The sequence below is a fragment of the Peromyscus leucopus genome, chromosome 3 (genome assembly GCF_004664715.2).
Source record: "Peromyscus leucopus breed LL Stock chromosome 3, UCI_PerLeu_2.1, whole genome shotgun sequence".
Taxonomy (NCBI): domain Eukaryota; kingdom Metazoa; phylum Chordata; class Mammalia; order Rodentia; family Cricetidae; genus Peromyscus; species Peromyscus leucopus.
In genome coordinates, this window is record NC_051065.1 from 148,885,505 (window position 1) to 148,896,475 (window position 10,971).

The following is a 10,971-nucleotide window of genomic DNA, read 5'->3' on the forward strand; positions in this document are numbered from 1 at the left end:
ATCTAGTTTTCTCCAAACAAATTAACAAGCTTATGAAGGTCATGTTTCCTATTGACAGGGGTGTTACCAGAATCAGTATCTAAATTCTTACCTATATTTGATTGGGAACTTCTGGGTTTTCATTTCTGCTCTGCTCACTGATGTGTCTCTTTGCTGCTGATAAATGACTGATTGTGAAAACTCATGTTTTGATACTTTAGGAAGGTTTTTCCCAGTGTCATCACAAAATCAAAAGCAGCATGAGAAACTCAAAACTGTTAAAACGTGGTATTCTTACTCGGTTTATGTAAAAGTGGTAAGTATATGTTGTTCACATTCTGGGAATTATCAGTCTTCTACTCAAGAACATGGAACTACTTCAAAATGCAGCAGAAAACACATTCACACAGGTGTACGTTAATATATTATTGGATATTACTGGAAGAATTTTTAACCTTGAACAGAAATATTTCTCCCATTATGTATTTTTACAGTGGAAAATGTTTTTAAATGTGTGCAAAAAAATTAAATTGTTTAGTTAACTCGCTTTACATAGCCAATAAAGGGAACTGTAAGTGAATCTTACTCCAACTGGAGTGTTTTCCTGTTGCTGTCTTTGCCACTCATACAGGGGCGCGCTCTAGACCCCACCAAGGCTTAGGCATCCAAGTGCAAGGTGGGAAGTCAAGCTTCCTTAGTGAAAGCCAGCCTCTGGCCCTGCCTTCCAGCCCGGAAGCCAGACAAGGTGCATGCTCCCCCGCCGGCCACGTCCCGCCCCGCTAGCCCTGTTTATTTTACCTGTCCTTCTTATCTCTATCGTTCACGCCACTTTTCCCAAGGATAAGGATGTGCTGCACTTTGGCTACATCACCCACGCTTGCAGCCTTGTGGATCTTGCCCATATCCTTGTCGTGAATGTGGTACCTGGGCATGTGGGAGCCACCAGCACTCACACGTCCAAAGCCCACGGAGCTGTTCCGCGGGCGGGCAGAGGGGCCCAACGGCGATGGGCCCTTGTTCCTGAAGCCAAAAATCTTTTTCATGGCCGGAGAGTACGCCCCTCACAGGCACCTTCTCCCCCGCGTGGCGTCGGCTGCCACCACAACGCAGCCCTAGCGCCTACTGAAAAGTCAGCCTAGTTTCACGGAGTTCCAACAACAAAGTCGCCGCAGGGCTCGGTAAGATTTTTGTTGTTTTTGTTTTGTTTTTCGAGACAGGGTTTCTCTGTGTAACAACAAAGTCGCCGCAGGGCTCGGTAGGATTTTTGTTGTTTTTGTTTTGTTTTTCGATACAGGGTTTCTCTGTGTAGGATTTTTGTTGTTTTTCGAGACAGGGTTTCTCTGTGTAGCTTTGCACCTTTCCTGAAACTCACTTGGTAGCCCAGGCTGGCCTCGAACTCACAGAGATCCGCCTGGCTCTGCCTACCGAGTGGTGGGATTAAAGGCATGTGCCACCACCACCCGGCGGTTATAGGGGCTCGGTAGGATTTTAAAGCACAATAATCACCAAGCAAACTAGCAACCGGTGCCTTCCCCCACGCATGCGCACACAGGCCCGGCAGGAAATGGTGTCCAGCACGCATGCACAGGGTCAAGGTTCCGCCCTCTCTCTGTTCCCGGAGGTCAAGTAGCTGCAAAGCTGCATCACTACCCCTGGACTTTCGCCTGAGGTCTCCTCCCTGGCGGTGCACGTCTCCCCTCAGCTAGTGTGGGGTGCGGGCCAGCCTCGGCTTCGGGGCGATCACTGCAGGGCTCCAGCGGGGACGGGAGCGCTCGGCCCGGTGGAGCGAGGACCCAGCACTCCAGGACCGCCTGCTTTTCCAGTGCCTGCAGAGGAGTCCAGAACCTTCTAGAGCAGCTGGAGGCCTGCTTCCCTGCTTAGCTTTGGCCTTGGGTTTCGGTGGCGGCCATAAGGTCCTCGGGGAGCAACCCTATTGGCCTCTAGTCAGGCGACTCCTCTAACTGGACCATGGACCAAACTAGAGGCAGTGTGGATGGGGGTGTGGCGTGGGAGATGAAGGGAAGAGATTTGTGTCAAACCAGTCCGTTGAGTAGTTTGGGAATTAGTGACTAAATGGTTGTGTTTCATAGCCTAAAGACAGTGTATGAGTTACACAAGTTGATGGAAGGTAAAAATGTCTGCATTTGGGGCCTGAATGAAGCAATGTGACCTTAAGTTTTTGGTTTGGGACTTGGAAAAGGTAATGTGTAGTGAATAGTTTTCCCAGTGAAAATTTAAATTCTTAATCATTTTGTCAGTCTGGAAACACAGTTCACCTCAGAGGGTGTGCTGGCTCTTCTAGGACAGCTTGACACACAAGCTAGAGTTATCGTAAAGGAGAGAACCTCAGTGGAGAAAATGCCTCCATGATATGAGGCGTTTTCTCAATTAGTGATTGATGGAGGAGGGCTCAGCCCAGTGTGGGTGGTGCCATCCCTGCACTGGTGGTCCTGGGTTCCATAATAAAGCAGGCTGAGCAAGCCAGTAAGTAAGCAGCACTCCTCCATGGCCTCTGCATCAGTTCCTGCCTCTGGGTTCCTGGCCTGTTTGACTTCCTGTGCTGACTTCTTCAATGATGAACAGCAATGTGGAAGCATAAGCCAGATAAACGCTTGCCCAAATCATGCAGCCCCGAATCTTAGAGCCCCAACTTGCTTTTTGGTCATGATATTTCATTGCAGCAACAGAAACATTAAGACAAAGAAAGAAAATACAATTTATTCTGGAGCCAAATATGGCCACCCCTGTTGATTGAATTTTTTTTTTTCCAGACAGGGTTACTTTGTGTAGTTTTGTGCCTTTCCTGGAACTCGCTTTGTAGACCAGGCTGGCTTCGAACTCACAGAGATCCACCTGGCTCTGCCTTTTGAGTGCTGGGATTAAAGGTGTGCACCACCACCGCCTGGCTGAAAAATTTAAGAACTTGAAAAACTGACACCTTTTAAAATAGTCTTCTTTTCTTTTCCTCTTAATGCATAAACAACACACACACACACACACACACACACACACACACACACAGGAGTGTTCAATGTGTTTTTACATTTGGAATCAAATATGTGAGAAACAGAATGATTAAATTCATTAAATACTTATTTTTAGATGAAACATTGACAACAAAAAATTACTCAAAATTATAAACAAATGATACAGTCCCACCTCCCAAGCACCCAAAGGCTCAGAGAGATTCAGTCCAACAATTCAAGGTTGTTGTACACATGTCTGATGTTCTCAGAAATAAGTACATATTTTAGAAACTGTAGGGAAATACCATTCTTAGTCAGAAGTTGGTACAACTGTTTTTTAGAAAATTGGTAATATTTAGTAATTTTGAAAGCATGCGAATGGCCCTATTCCCACTGTACCTTGTATAGGTGATGCCTGCCCAGTGGGACAGGCAATCCACTATGTGACAGCTCCAACCACATATTCAGAAATTCAATAATTATATTTACTCCTGGACGTATATCCAAAGGACTTTAGATCCTATTACAGAGATATTTTCCATTCCTTGTTTACTGATGCTCTATTCTCAATAGTCAGGAAATACAAACAGCTTAGATGCCAATCAACTGACAAATGGAAAAGAAAAATGTGAGCATTTACATACACATTTATATTATACATATATGAAATATTACATAGCTGTTAAGAAAAAGGAATTATTTTTGTGAGGTAGGCCCACCAAAGGCCACCACACAGACACTGTGAAAGTCGAAAACAAAGTCATTATTGCCAGCCAGTGGCTGCATGGGGAACTTGCCCAAATCATGCAGCCCCAAATCTTAGAGCCCTTTGTCTTTTATGCACAAAAAAGCACACCCTGATTTTTACAACTGCAGAAGCCTAAAAGCAAGGTCAGCACATTTAGGGCTTTCCCTTGAACTATGGACTAGGTCTTTGACTGATTCGTTCTTTGGTCCCATTTTGGAAGGTGTTGGGGTCTATGTGCTGGGTTTTAAGGTCAGAATGGTATCTCTAACATGGTGTCAGTTGTGCTAAAGTCTAGGGGCCTGTTACATTATAAAATTTGTAGGTAAATCAAGGGAGCTAGAAATAGTCATTCTGGGTGAGGTAACCCAGACATGAAAACATGCTTTCTCTAATTTGTTGGTGTCAACTTTGAATTCAGTTTGTGTAACCTTGGACTCGTTTCAAATGTAAATTCTTAGGCACTACCCCAACCTCCTGGAAGAGAAAAATGTGGGAGACTCACCAGACTGTTTTACGAAGCGTCTATGTGATGCTGACAGCCACTAAGTTTAAGAATCACTTTTTTTTTTCCTCTCAATCTTCTGAAAGCTTCTGCTTTACACTTGATGAATCATCTCTAGGTTACACCTCAAACCTTTTATCTTCATCCCTTCATTTCTAATTCAGAGTACTGTGACATGTTTCTCTAAAATGCCGTGCCTAACCTGGTGCCTGCAGCTGATGTAGTATCTGTGGCTCGTCTGGAGAAGAGGACCTTTCTGCCCATTGAACTGGTGTCCACTGTTCATTGTTCTCTCCCTTCATCAGTACTGTTAGTGTTACAGCTTCTACACCTGTCTTTTCCATAAGTGGTGGCGGGTTTTATTTGAGTTGTTCACTGCCTTTCTCGAGAGAATTGCTTCTATAACTAAAAATGTGATCATGTAACTTCATTATACACTTATATCTTTGCTTTGGCTCTCTTTTTTATGTAGCAATGAGCCTAAGTTAAGGCGTGCACCCTGGAAGATTTCCAAAATCAGATTAGTTAGATATCTTCTCCTATAACTTGTATAGGTGTTAAAATCATAGCAGTTAAAAAATCTTTCCATTTCATTCATGTCCTAATGTCTCCAAGTGGAAAAACCAGAACCTAGGTGTGTATTTACAGTGAAAAAAAGTGTAAGCTGCAGTTCTCCATTCTAAAATAGAAATAAATTGAAATTCATTATAAACATATTGACAAGTTATTTCTGTAATTTCTATGTATGAATATGCTGTGCACAAAAATATTCTTGAAGATAATAAATGTCAAAATACTTGAACATTGGTCCCAAATGGCTTTATAATCAAGTCCCTGAGTCCTCTGTGGTCTTTTTTCTTGTTATGGCATTAGGCCATATCCTCATGTCCTGTGCTTTTTGTTCTGTGACTGATTTCTTGAATGTCCTAGCATATCCTTCTTTCCTCATGTCTCGGTCCTGAGCTTATGAGAAGCTCAAAACAACCAATATTGCTCATCATTTATATAATTAAGTTGTATGGTCTCTACTATAACATAGCTCTTCATGTTCTCTATTTTCTTATCAGGTCCTTGAATACACGATTTTTATTAAGTTCATTACCAGAGTACTGTTATTTTCATTTCAGCACAGTGGCTGCACCTTAGTCTACTGCTTTTTCAGCCAGCAATTGCAACTCCGCAGTTACCAGCCTGCTTCTCTAGCAGTGGCCTGGCTGCTCAGGATGCAGCTTGACTCACTGCCACTAAAGGTAGCTTTAACTGAATATCATTCTGTTTATAATAAGACTCAAGATTCACAGCCTGGGGTGAAAACCTGCTAGCTCAGAGAGGCTGGTTTGTAACTAACTAACCTTCTCTCTTTGCTGGCATCTCCAAAAGACCCATGCTTCCACTTCACCAAGCCAGAAGAGCCCACGCTCCCCCAAATCCCTCCCTACTACTTCCTGTGCTCTCTATCTCTCCAGGTCACCCTCTGATGCTCCAGGATTACTTTCTGTCAGCTAGTTGCTAACTCAGCCTCCTGACTCAAGGCTAATTTTATTTAATCAACAGATTTGCAAACGTGGGGTTCGCAGTGTGATCAAATATCCCCCAACAGTGTTCATTAGGGGACTTGCTCATTTCCCCATGGATTTTCAACTTAGCACAATGGGGACATGTTCTGTTCCTGTTACTATTTTCCTTCTCCCACAAGGTATAAAGTGAAGCAAATATTCTAAAACCATCTTGATGAGCTGTAAGCAGTAATCTCAGTAAGGATTCACCTCACACATCTTTTTTCATAACATCTAATTGTAACTATTTCAGATAGAAGAGGAATTCCAAGGACTGGTATCATTTAAAGATGTGACTGCGGGTTTCACCCAGGAGGGGCGGCAGTACCTGGGATGCCAGCCATCGGTCCCTATACAGGCATGTGATGCTGGAGAACTAACTGTAGCTACATTGTCTCTGTTGGTAAAGCTACTTCCTGTAGCAGGAATCTTCAAAGTTCTTATTACTAAAAACAAACCTGAGGCCAGTTATTGGGGTGAATGCTGGAAGATCAGAGAAGCAGAAAAAGCCACAGCTACCTCACCTCGATAGTTCCTCAGCTGATCCTGTTTCCTCAGACTGGAAACCTCTGTGTCCTCATCTGGAATGAATATCAGCTGAACTGTGCTGCTCAAAGCCTGAAAGCTTAACCAGCCAAAAGCTTCTAGTTTCTGGTCCTCATGCCTTATATATCTTTCTGCTTTCTGCCATCTCTCTGGGATTAAAGGCTCACTTTCTGGCATTTAAGGCGTGAGTCACCATGCCTGGCTGTTTCCAATGTGGCCTTGAACTCACAGAGATCCAGAGGGATTTCTGCCTCTGGAATGCTAGGATTAAAGGTGTATGCTACCACTGCCTATCCTCTATGTTTAATATTGTGGCTGTTCTCTTCTCTGACCCCAGATAAGTTTATTAGCATGCGCAATATTTTGGGGAACACAATACCACCACAGCTTCCTGTGTAATGCACAATAACATTTGTGTATTCCTTCAATTGTGAAGCATTTGGGCACTTTGTAGAGTTTAATGATATTTTGATTGAGAAAATCTTGGTCAATGTTGGGTATCAGAAGATTGTGGTGTGTGTGTGTATGTACACATGTATGCATGTGTAATTAATGTGTGAGAATCATATGGCATAATGTGTGTGTGGAAGTCAAACAACGACCTTGAGTATCAATCCTGGCCGTCCTTTCTCTCTCTCTCTCTCTCTCTCCTCCCCCCCCCCCATATACAGGCTAGCTGGCCTGTAACTGTCCAGGAGTCTCCTGTCTCTGTTTCTCATGTCTCCGTAATCGTCCTGGTCTGGGATTACAGTTACTCACACCACACACCTGAGGGGTGTGGGGATTCAAACAATGCTTTGCCCACTGATTCATTTCCCCAGCCCTAAATATATTTCTGTTGGCTTCTCTTTTGAGATGTTCCAGGAGCCTCGTGTTTCCACCTGAAGATATTTCTGTCCATTTATCTATTGAGATGTTCCAGGGGTCTCATACTTCCACCTGTATTTAGAAGTCATGATGTCTGGGCTGCTGGCCCATGTCCTTAACTATTTCTGTTACCAGTGTATTGTATGAATAAGCCAGAGGTGATCTTCAACCTGGAACAAGGAGAGGAACCATGTGTGGAGAGCCTTTTCATCTTCTAGCGTCTTCTTCAGTTTCTTTCCTCAGTACCTTAAAGTCTTTATTAGTGGTTAAGTTAGTTCAAGTTTTTGTTTGTTTGTTTTTATGGCAGTTACGAATTTTCCTAATTTCTTTTTCAGCAATGTGGTTGATATTGTGCATCCCAATAAACTTATCTAGGGGTCAGAGAACAGAACAGCCACTATATTAAACAGAGGTTAGGTAGTGGTAGCACATGCCTTTAATGCTAGTATTTCGGAGGCGGAAATCCATCCAGATCTCTGTGAGTTCAAGGCCACACTGGAAACAGACAAGCATGATGACACACACCTATAATCCCAGCACATGAGATCTCATGTCTTGCTTGGGAAAGACATACGCCTTTAATCCCAGGAAGTAATGGCAGGAAGCAGAAAAGTATATAAGGCATGAGGTCCAGGAACTAGAGGCTTTTAAGCTTTTAGGCTTTTAATCAGTTCAGCTGAGATCAATTCGGGTGAGGATGCAGAGGATTTCAGTCTGAGAAAACAGGATTGACTGAGAAGTTGGTGAGGTAAGGTTAGCTGTGGCTTGATCTGCTTCTCTGATCTTTCAGAATTTACCCCAATACCTGGCTCCCAGGCTTGTTTTTATTAATAAGACCTTTTAAGATTCATGTTACACTAAAAAGGAAAAAAAGAGGATATAGATAAGAGGTAGATTATTGAATCTACTCTTAAAAAAGAGATACAGAAATAATAGAATAAAAGGTAGATTATTGAATCTATTCTGAAAAGAAAAGAGAGGATATAGATATGATATAGATTAAAAAGTAGATTATTGAATCTACTTTTAAAAGACAACTACTAGTTTTAAATTTTACATTGGATTGGATTTTTGTATATTGTATACAAATTATGTATATTGCTACAAATTTGAGATTGATTTATATAGATATGATAAGATAAAAAGGTATATTATTGAATCTACTTTTAAAAAACAACTACTAGTTTTAAATATTTTATATTGGATTGGATTTTTGTATATCATATAAAATTATGTATATTGTTACCAATTTGAGATTGATATATTGTACATTTATTTCTAATCTTGTGCAAGATATTATACCTATATAGTTCATTTAAAAATGTAATGCAATTTGCTAATCCTTGAATGTTATTATTACCAACTATTAGGATATAAAGAAATCAAAGTTAGTAGTTAGACATTACAATTGAATTTGTAGTCATATTAGGTATGTTTTTAAGGTCAAGCGGAGATATATTTCAGATAGACAGGTCATCTTCAAATCCTTCAGAGATCTGCAGAATATGGCATTTATGATGTTTTAATAATATAGATTTTTTTTCTTTTTTTATGACTATGAGACATGTCTGCTCCTGGCAGCACCAATCTTCTTCAGAGAAGATATGGGCATTGAAGAACCTCCACCTGGAGTTAACTTTCCTTGTGGCAAAAGTTAACCACTGGGCAACAAAGTGCCCTCGCATTGACTGCTGACAGTATGCTATCCAAAGTGGACAAGCAGGACACAAAACAAAGGACTTCTGGTCCTTGCCAAGATGAGTGTGGTTGCAGCTTTGGCAATAGGTGTGCTTTGAGGCCAGGACAATATGATACCATTGCTGAAGTGGCTTTGCAATCTGGAAAAGGTACAGTGCACCTTCCTTCGAAGGCAGCTGAGCAGGCAATGGGCTGATGGCTCCTGGTGTGTGGTGGAAAGGCAGCTGGAGCAGTTATTCTTGGAGGAGTCACTAGGCTGATGGAGTCTGGCCTCTCAACGGTAGACTGGCATCTAATAAAAGAGATGAAGCCACCCACAAGCCGAGGAGAATGGGAAGCCAAATTCCAAAAACAACAGCAATTTCCAGAATTTAAAATCCTGAATCATGACATGACACTGGTGGAATTCAAGTTTATCTGGTGCATGGAGTACTTGCACCAAATGTGGTGTTGAGCTATAGGCCTTGCGTACATCTTGCTTCACAAATGAGTCTGTCAGATATGCTAAGTCTGTAGGCTGAAGATGGATGCCCCAATGTTACAGAGAAACCTTGGGTGACTGTCCAGGCAGCTGGCTGCTTCTGTCATAACTCACAGTTTTTGGGAGTTGCTTGTTTGTATTTACTGTTTTACTAGGTAATATTATTTCCTTCTCGGGTCTCTGAGGGAGTTGAAGATTAGATAGTTGTAGTTACAGTTTTCCTTGTTAAGAAATTCAGGAAAGAAACTCACTAAGAAGTGTAAAGTGTATAAATTTGAAAGATCATAAGATAGTTTTCTGTTGGTAATACAAGATAGGATAGAAAGTAAATTAGGTACATTTTAGACTCACCAAAACAAGAATTTTTGCTGAATTTATCAAATGCAAATGGACTAGATGTTGTTGGTGTATTTATTGCTTGTATATATTGTATATAGTTATTGTACTTATTGTATATAGTTTTTCTTATATTAGTTATATTTTTTTTATACAAAAAAGGGGAAAATGTGGTGATATTTTATTTGTGCAACCCAATAAAATTTATCTGAGGATCAGAGGAAAAAGCCAGCCACTATAATAAACATAGAAGCCAGGTAATGGTAGTACATGCATCTAAACCTATCATTGGGGAGGCAGGGATCTGTCTAGATCTCTGTGGGTTCAAACCACACTGGAAACAGAGCCAAGCATGGTGACACACACCTTTAATCCCAGCACTAACCATAGAGGTCTGGAGGTCTATACAGACAGACAGGAAGTGACAGAGCTGGGCATGAAGAGGGAGTGATGTATCTGGACAGAGCAAATGAGAGAACAGAACAGAAAGGCATATAGGCATGGGTATACAGGGAGGAGATCTCTCTGTCTTTGGAGACTGGGGTGTCTGTCAGTGAGGTGAGGTTAGCTTGTGGCTTTTCCTATTCTTATTTCTCTGATCTCTCAGATTTTCACCCCTATATCGGGCTCCAGGTTTTTTATTTAATAGGACTGTTTAGCAATTCATCTACAAGATGGCATTTAAAATCTAAAATATAGATTTCCTTGATTTGGTATAATCCACTTTCTCCGTATTTCCACTAATGTATTTGAGAAAAAAAAATTCCTTAATTTGTAGCTTTCTTTTGTTGTATAACTATAAAAACTTCATAAAATAATTTTTACATTAGAACATGTTATTTGACATTTTGGTTGTAAGCTTAGCCTTTAATGGCTGAGCCATCTCTCCACCCCTAGAATGTGTTATTTGAGATCATTGGAATCCATGTTCCCAAGCCATGGTCACTCACATTTGCCTCAAGAATAAAATAGCTCTTTGAGGTGAGAGTTATTTTTCATGCATGGCTTCTTGCCTCAGTTTCTCTATTTATATGTACTCCAATTTAATCACATACACACCCCAGTCTGATTGAGGAAGAATATAAAGACAGAGAAAAGGAGACACTGGGAAGAAAAGTCACTTACCCCAGCACCTGGGTTTTTTTTTTTTTGTTTTCTGTTGTTGTTGTTTTTTTCTCACTAGATGAGTCAAGAAGAGCTGACAAGATCAGGGAGGACCATCTAAAGAAATTGTACAGGGGAGGAGTTTGGCAGGGCATTTGCACAAAACATTGCAGAATGAAATCTGCACA